General features: G+C 37.8%; 1 non-coding gene across 1 annotated transcript; it reads right to left on the bottom strand.

Annotated features, from left to right (window-relative positions):
• Positions 1-6,989: 6,989 nt before the first annotated feature.
• Positions 6,990-7,096, bottom strand: LOC115846754 (U6 spliceosomal RNA). Its single transcript, XR_004037049.1, has one exon. It is a non-coding gene; the product is annotated as a U6 spliceosomal RNA (small nuclear RNA).
• Positions 7,097-9,730: the final 2,634 nt, after the last annotated feature.

The following is a 9,730-nucleotide window of genomic DNA, read 5'->3' as shown; positions in this document are numbered from 1 at the left end:
TTGGTCTAAGAAACTAGAAGAATGGCATTGCAATTAACAGTATTAGCCTGAATTTCACAGATGTCTGGGCTGGAGGTAACTCATTTGGGAGTTATTCAATATGGAACATTTTTAAAGACATGAGTTTAGAAAGGAGAAGAAGACCACATACTGAACCCTTTAGCATGTCAGTATTTTAAGATATGGGTGATAAGGAAAAGTAAGAAAGGAGACTGAGAAGGAGTGGGCAATGAGGTAGGAAGAAAACTAAAAGTGTAAGACATCCTGGAAACAAATCAAAAAACAGTATTTAGAGGCAGAAGGACCACCAACTGTGTCAAATGCTGCAGAAAGGTCAATTAAGATGACCAAACACTGAATATTGATCACTCACTGAATTTAGCAATATGGAGCTTATTAGTAACTGTGACACAGTCAATTTAATAAACAGATCTTAGCAAAGCCTGCTTGAAATGGGCTCAAGATAAAATGAGAAGAAACTGGAAACAGCTGGTATAGCTCACACTTTTGAGAAGTTTTGCTGTAAAATGAAAGAGAAAAATTAGGCATAGTTGGAGTAGGAAGTGGGGTCAAGATCGTTCGTTCATTAGTTCCTTCCTTCCTTCTTTTGAAATAACACATGTTTAATTATTGGCAGGAAAGATCCAGTAGAGAGAAAAAAATTGATGATGGAGGAAACATGACACTCATTTTTCTGCTCTGTAATAAGAATGCAAAAACAGCCTCCTATTTTCCGCTACAAATTTTCCTTCCTTCATTCAGGATTGAATAGCCAAGGGGTGTAATGGGAATGAACTAATTATTATAGCATAATATTAGGAGAAGTGCATTTCTGGCTTGGTCAAAATGGCCAGCAGCAAACCTTCTTTGTGTTTCAACTGTCCTCATGTATAAAGAGAGAGAGAAGTTTTTTTGAAAAAGTGGGAAGGAGATGAACTAACATTTCAGAGCTCTCTGTTTCTCTTGCCTTCACACACTCACTTTTCAGGCTACAGGGCATTTGCAGAGTACGTGCTCTGGCTATGTGCTGCCATCAGAATTTGTGTACTCAAAGGAGCTATAATGACATGGCAAATGATTATATGAATATGCATCTGCATGACTTCATTCCCACCCTCTCTTTTGTTAGTTTTCAGGATTACTAATGTGTAATTTTTGTTAGCAAATACATTGAGGCAGAAGGAACCCACCAGAGCTGCAACAAAGCAGAATAATATCACCCCTCCAAGCTGCCCCAGCAGTGCCAGGGGACATGAGATGAAGCCAGAAGCCTGGGCATTAAGACCGCCAGCCTGCGAATTAGGAAACCAGGGCTTTGCTTCTGACTCAGCTGCTGACTCGCTGACTCACTCTGCCGTCAGCAAGTCATTTTGTCTCCCTTGGCATTATCATCATTACAAAGGCGATGGTGATTCCTGCCTCCCTGGATATATTGATGATTCATACATATTCAAAAGCTCAGAAAAAAGTGGGAGGAAAATGCCTTAAAATTCAAGGTATCACAAAGACAGTGTTTCTCTTGAAATAATGGCAGTTTCTTTTCATGTTGTGGATAAAATCTTATTTTTCTCCCGAATAGCATCAAGCCATCAAAATAGAAAACTCTCATGTACTAATTTCAAAGATTTCTTTGTGAGTGGGTGGGTACTGAAGTTTAATGAGTAGCAAGTCGGCCAAGAAAGCTTTCTGTCTTCTGGGTTTGTCAAGGAGATGTCAGCCGGCTACATGGAAACTTATTTGCAACCCAGGAAAGAATGTCAGGGTATTACATTTCTGATGAGAGGAGTTCATCATTAATCAGCTCTAAATAGCACTACAAACCATAAGCTTCATTTTAATCAAATTGATTTCTCCCCAGTTCTACAGAACACAGTCGTATCAGCTCAGAGAAAAACCTAGTGTCTTTCATAGGCCCAGGTCATTAAATCCACTTCTGAGCCCTGCTTCAGCTTTATGGAGTCTGTCATCAATTCATGGGTACTTTCTCTGTCCCTTTCCAGACAAAAAGGAAATATGCTATTCATTCAGGCTATTTCAGTTTATTCCTTCGTTCATTAATTAAACAATATTTTTGAGCAGCTACTATGTTTCAAGCACAACACTAAGGATACATTAGTAAGGTAGACATAGCCTTGTCCTCATGGAGTTTACCAAGCTAGCAAAGAGAAACACGACCAGATTTACGAGTCTATTTTGCATGTAGAAGAAAGAAAAATAAACATTTCTGACTTAGAAAGCAGTATCATTATCCTAATTACTAATAGTACTAATACTAATTATTATCCTAATAGTATCATTATTCCTAATTACTCCCTGGCCCTTTCCTTGTAAGAGGAGTTTGTATCCTTACTCCTTTCCATGTGACTTGCAATACCTTTCTGTGCAGGAAGTATATGTCCTTGCCCTGTTGACTTCAGGTTTGGCCATATGATTTGTTTTGGCTAAACAAATATGATCACCACAGACAGTATGCCAGTCCTAAGGAAAAGCTCCAAGAGCTATCAGGTGGTTTTATAAGCTCTCTTGCCTTCCCCCTGCCAGAGAGTAGTAGGTCCAGATTGGGAGCTGCTCCTCAGCCTGGATCCTGGAAGAAGTCACATGAGGCAGCACAGCATTGCTGCCAACCTGCAACTAACATGTAACACAAGCAAGAAATAAACCTTTGTCATTACAAACCACTGAGATTCTTGAGTCATTTGTTACCACAGCAAAACTAAGTAATACACAGATTTTCATTCTTTAAGCTGACCAGCTCTGAATCGTTTGGACATTTAGATCTACGTAGGACAGTCTTCTCCCCATTTCTGTTTCTAGTTGGATCAGGTTACTTTCACTAAGTGAAATGAGCACTGCCTCAACCCAACTGTGATTTCTCCCCAAGTACTTGATAAATGGGAAATTCTTTATCCCTATGAGACAATATAAAACATCATTCAATTGTTTTCTAATTAAAAGAGTTGTACTTTTCTGAAGTAAAATAACCTTTATATTAAAGAGGAAAATGTGTTAAACTATGAGTGGTAAAGTTTGATAATGCAATCTCTTTATAGGAAGCAAATTGTCATGAAACAAAATACATGCTGGTTTGCAAAAATGAGACATTTTTTGGGGGGGCTGTGATCTACAATAAGAAGGCAAATATTAAGGGAGTAAAATTAAGAATAGATCTTACATGTTTTAGAATGAAAATTTTCTTTTCACAGTATTACTTATGAAGTTAAATATTTTAGGCCTAGAATTGAAAACTACCTTATAACTTTTTTCTGGATTGGTCCTTATTATAGAATATTATAGAACATTATTCAATGTTAGAACTAGAAGAACCTTCAGATTACTTAATTCAATCCTTTCATTTCATGATGAAAAAAATTTGGTGGGAGGAAATAAAGTTGCTTAACTTAAAGTTCTACAGTGGTCCATGGCAAAGCTGGGATTCCAGAACCAGTCTTGCAGACTCTGAGCCCTTTATATAATCTCATACTTGGGAGCATACAAAAATAAGAGTACTATATGTCAGTATCATACTAAACGTTTACATACATTACAATATTAATTGCGAATTTGATCCCATTGATTTCTCAAAATAGCCCATTTTACCAATGAGTGAACAGATTAATGAGGTTAACTAACAACCTTATGAACTCATAGTGAATGACTGAGTCAGGATTTGAATCTGAGCATTCTGGCTCTAGAATCAGTTTTCTAAGCCACTGTATTCTCTTTCTTACACTACAGAGAAAAGAAAAGACTATAATTTTGATAAAAGGGAACGACTGGATACAGAATCAGCAATCACAGAATCAGCAATCACAAAACTGTAGGCAGTTTTGTTATTTTAAAATAACAAAAAGTTATTTTAAAAAATCAGCACTTTTACAAAAGGATCTGAGGTCTAAAGTTTACCTGTAAAATATTACACGGAATTTAGTAAGCTCCTTAGGGGCCCTAGGGCCCAGTTTAAAAGGCTCTGACCTGGTTTACTCCCACTGGGCATTGAGCAGACAATGACAAATTACATGGAACTGGGAAAGGCAAATTCCCCCAGAGCCCACCATCAGCCTATCCCAGGAGGAACTGGGCTATAAGCATATTCTGAGTGCCACCATCCTCTAAATGTTTTCACTAAGCAAAATAAAACATTTAGTAGGCATTTGTAAGAGAGCAGAATTACTAGGTCACAGGAATTCTGTGGAAAATTTGTGAATTCTTTCAGTACACTCTCTGCCCCTTAGGCTGCATTAGAAGTTGAAGCCCACCTGAAGAGGAGATACTGAAGGCTTAGTCACAATTCACATTTTGACAAAGGTTTCTACTTCCTGGGGCTCTTTTACCCAAAGGACTCTGCCTAAACAATCCTACCATGCCTTGGCATGAAACGTTAATGGATATTTACTCATGAAATGACTCTGTAACTCAGGCAGTTGGAAATGTTTTATTTGACTTGGCCTAAGTATCATTAACACAATTGTGCAGAGTAAGTGAAGAAGAAAATGTAGGTTGATGGTAAAACCCTTCAAGTATGGCTTTTTGCCATTATCCAGGTAAGGCTATATCAGAAACTGTCAACGTGAACGGCACCATTTTATCACCCATGTGTTTTTCCCATTTGCTTGCTTTATTCTCTGGAGAGCTATATTCCAGTTCCATGACAACTGCTGATCCTGCTTTGCAGCTACCCTTGTGCCTGAGCAATATACACAGAGGTGGGCATAGCCTGCATTAAACCATAAATTGCAGGAAGTTGTTGGGTGGTTAAGACTATGAACTTTAGGGTCTGAGGTTTCTGGTTTAATTCCTTGCCCTGTTCCTGATTAATTTTCTGAGCAAATCAGTTAACCTGTCTGAGCCTTTTTTCCTCTTCTGTACAATGGAGGAAGAAATAATCCCTACATCCCAAGAAATTGTTTATTAATTTGACAAATATTTGAGAGTCTACTTTTTACCACAAAGACAGACAATAAACAAAAAGACAGACATAAAGAAATGATATAGGGTTAAAAGAGGAAAATGATACAGAAAAATAAATTATAGAACAGAGTAAGGGGAGGAGTAGTTGGGGTAGGAATTGAGAGGACAGAATTTTCCTTTTAAAGAGTATGATCAGAGTAGGCCTCAGATGAATAGAGGCTTGGATAATGGCCTCTACTGGGAATGAAAAAGGGAGACATTATCTGGTACTGAGAAGAGGAGTGATATGACTAACCTTACATTTAAAGGGATAAGTCTGGTTGCTATGTTGGACATAGATTGTAAAGGGGCAAGAGGAGAAACAAGGAAATCAGTGACAAGGTTGAGTGTGAGATGATGATGGCCCAGAGCATCAGAATAGCGTGGTGGTAGTGGATATGATGAGATGTTGTCAGATTCTAGATAATTTTAGAGGTGGAGAATGAGATGTGTCATATGAGAGGAAGAGAGAGGTTAAAGGAAGACTCTGAGTGTTTCAGCTTGAGCAACTGGAAGGATGAAATTGCCGTCCAATGAGATATAGAAAGCTGTGGATGGAGCAGTTACATTGTGGGAAGAAATATCCAGTTCACTTTTGGGGGAATTGAGTCTGAGATGTCTATTAGACAGCCAAATGGAGAAGCTGAGTAGGCAGTTGGCTATGTGAGTCTGGAGTTCAGGAAAGAAGACTGGGCTGAAGTTATAAATTTGGGATTTTGTGAGGATTAAATGAGATGATGTATATAAAGCACTGAAAACAGCATGTAACACATAATAAGAGCTCAATATATATTAGATTAAAAGTGTCTAATCATAATATCAACAAATATAGTTCTCACTACCTGCCTAGCACAGTGCCTGGCTCTTAGTAGACTCCATATATGTGTATGAAGTAGCCAAACAAGAACACTTCAGGCTATTGTATATGTGGGTGATTTTTTGAGAGTGCAACACAGGGAGTAACCATAATGTAATTTTTTCATTTTAAATGAATTTTCTAAGTTGATTTTTTTATTTTTTTGTGGTGCACGGGCCTCTCACTGTTGTGGCCTCTCCCGTTGCGGAGCACAGACTCCGGACGCGCAGGCTCAGTGGCCATGGCTCACGGGCCCAGCCACTCTGCGGCATGTGGGATCTTCCCAGACCGGGGCACGGACCCATGTCCCCAGCATCAGCAGGCAGACTCTCAACCACTGTGCCACCAGGGAAGCCCGATTATTTTTTAATTTCACAAATATTTGTTAAATTTGTTTGGGCTGCTCAAAGCCCAAACACAAATCCCTGCTCTAGGTTTATTGTTGTCTGTTTCCTACCCAGAAGATTCAAACAAGATTTCATTGATTTTGTTTTTATTTTATTTTTATAAAAAGGCAATACACTCATTCAAAAGTTCAAAAACCAAAGACATATAAAAGAGTGTGTACATTGAGAAGCCTTACTTCCATCCCTGTTCCTATCCATTCCTACTACCCTATAGTCAGGAGTTGGCAAATTTTTTCTGTAAAGGCCCAAGTAATAAATATTTTAGGCTTGCAAGCCATGTGGACTCTGTTGCAGTTACTCAGTTCTGCCATTGCAGTGCAAAAGCAGCCATAGACAATACAGAAACAAATGGTATGGCTGTGTTCCAACAAGATTTTATTTCTAAAAATAGGCAGCAGTCCTGCTGGCTATAATTTTCTATCCATATATAGGTAATTATTTTTATTAGTTTATTCTGTTTCTTTATGCAAATACAAGCAAATGTAAATATATATTCTCATGCCCCTTATACAAAAGTTAATCTGTTTCATATCTCGAAACAGTATTTTTTATTACATATTTTGAATATTTCTCTATATCAATGTATAGAGAACATCTTAATTTTTTCTGTCTGCAATGTAAATACATCATTTCATATATGTGAAGGATAGAGTTCTAAACTCAGGATTGCTGGATCAAGGGGTAAATACATTTGCAGTTTGGGAAGATATAGCTGGATTCACTGTTATAGGGGTTTTATCATTTTCACTTTCAGCACAATATATGAAAGTGCCTGTTTTAAAATTATGAAATGCTTCATGAGCTGGTATGTCATCCTTGTGCAGAGGCCATGTTAATATTCTCTGAATCATTCCAATTACAGTGTATATGCTGCTGAAGTAAGCACCATGAAGTCATTTCTAATTTAGTAATGGTTGAATGTTTTTGGGTGGCATACAGCCAAAGACAGGGCAAACTATTAAACTCCTCTTTCCATTTAGCCTGGAGATGAGACAGAGAAAAGGTTTTTCTGGATAGCAACTGGCTTTTTTTTTTTTTTCAGAGTGCTGATTGGAAGGGAGCCACATCCCCACCTTAAGTTCCAGCAATATGAATCTGTGCAATAGCTAATGAGGACATAAGTGGCCAGAGTGGTAGAAACATTTAATAAAGACCCTATCCTTTGAGCAACTGTGCATAGAGTTCTCTGCTGATTGTAACCAACATGGACTGTAGTAGGATTCAGACAAAAAACAACAAGGAATGATGCGGAGCTGGTTAACAAGAGAGGGTCTGGTTGGGATCAAGTATAATAAAACGTAATTTTAAAATAATAAAAGAACCAATATTTTTTAAGCAGAGTTATATAGGCTAAGCACTCTATCAAGTTACATATTAATGGTCACAATAACCCTATGAAGTAGGTATGCTATTATATTTACTTTACAGATTTTTTAAACTAAGGCAATTTGCCCAATGTCTTATGCCTTGTAAGTGCCGAATTGGGATCTGATCTCTGCGGCATAGGATCTTTTCTACTGGGCTTTATTGACTTGCTGTCTGCATGGGGGAATAATTTCAGAATTAGTTGAGAAAAGAAAAGTAGAATCTTGACAGGATCTAGACTTAGGCAAATATAATTTTTCTGTCTTTATGAAGAAGTCAATCCAATATTAAGAAAGAGCCTTCTAAAATGATAATTGCAGTTAACATTCTGGTGCCCAAAGTGCTCAGAGTAGGCCTTTGGCACATCTTGAAGGATGGGTCCTTGTCAGTTGCAGGTGCCATTGGTTATGCCGCCCCTTAAAACTTTGGAACAAATACTTGAGAGTCTTTTCAAGGAAAAACTTCCCACAGTTCAGAGAGTTTGCTGACCTGGCTTAGAGATTGACATCTTGGAATCTTAGAAAACTTCAAGTTTTGTCCTTTGTTTGCTATGCTGGTTCACCCTCATTTGGCTACTGAGCTGCTTTAGACAGCCGCTGGGCATCTGCTTCACCTTAGCTGAGGATGACCCAAGGCTGAATCTCTGACACCCTGACATTCAGCAGCTGTTTTACCTGCTGGCCAGGAAAAGTTACTTGAGCTGTGGTAAGCCCAAGTGAAGTGGCTTCAATTATAAGTATATCCACTCTATATTTTCAAGGCCTAATGGGGAGGGTACACTTTTAAAAATCTTACAAGGTCAATTTATAAACTGTGATATATATTTCACTCAGAATAACGCTAAATGTTTCTCCTTTGCACAGAGAAAATAATGTTCCATGGATTCAATTGGGGGTGGGGAAACTCTCTTCTGCTCTGTCATTCAGTCTTTACTTCAATTGGCTGCGTAATTCACTTTCACTAGGATTGAAAGGCAAGTAGAAGCATTGGCCAAATGTGGAATCACTGGGCCCCTTCATGGAGAATTTAGAGTAAAGAATTTTCTATGTTTTTTTCCCACCCCAAAATGCAAAATGCTGCCCATTTTGCAATTCTGGTGTCTAAGTTCTATCTTATAATTAGGGAATTAGGCTAAAGAATAAAAAATGTTTTTTTAAGAGGCTAGAAAACTGCTTTTAGTTGAGCATTTATTATGTGTCTGCCTGTATTAAGTACATTTTATATGTATTATCTCATTTAATTATCCTAATAATCCTACGAGGCAGGTCCTATTCTTACCCTTACTTTACAGGTGAGGACACTAACTCAAAAATTTGTTCATGGATTTGAACTTGTCAGACTCCAAGGTTTGTAGCAATAGTGGCTAGCTATACTGAAGTCTCTATAAATATTACAGTTTGTACAATAAATTTGATGAATACCTTCTTCATTTTCTAGATTGTTGCAGAGGTCATGCAAATATCTTTTAAGTTCACACAATTAAAGTTTGCTAGTATTCCACTCAAAAATGGCTGAAAGAGATAGAGCTTTCTTGAATAATATTCAACTGAATACCCTTTCCTCCCATCTTCTTCTCTTGTAGGATGGCTAAACAGATAAGTGATATGATGGAAATAAAGTATAAAATTATAGCATGTTATTCTAAATGTCAGAATTTAGGAGAAAATATATAGTTGAGACGTTAGTGTTGTAAGTGGAGTCCATTACTGACGTCAGCTAATGGCTCATTTGTAGCAACTGCAGTGTGGGCAGCAGAGGAGCAAGACATTTGTCTTGGTGAGTCCAAAAAAAAGTATTTCAGGATTTTGACATGGAGGATTTTTATTTTAATAAGAAGTTGATCATATGAAATTGTCATTTCGGTTGGTCCAAAATGGATAAATATCAGTAATTTCATATGTTTCAATATACTAGAAGGAGATGCCCTGCAAGTAAACAGAGATCAACATAAAGGGAGAGAAAAGGTGAAGAATCTGAGCAGGTGGTCGATGTTGAAGTCCAGAGACAGCTGTATGAGAGCAGAATTCACATGGTCTGACTATTCCAGCAGAGTTTGGTGGTGATATCTCTGTTGATTATAGGATAGAGACTCTGAATTCACCACCCTTTTGGAAAGACACATTTTAACTGGCATGTGTGCTCTGCTCTCTAGACT

Source organism: Globicephala melas, chromosome X (genome assembly GCF_963455315.2).
Source record: "Globicephala melas chromosome X, mGloMel1.2, whole genome shotgun sequence".
Lineage (NCBI taxonomy): Eukaryota > Metazoa > Chordata > Mammalia > Artiodactyla > Delphinidae > Globicephala > Globicephala melas.
Note: the sequence above shows the minus strand (reverse complement) of the source record. Positions and strands in the feature narration are given on the sequence as shown.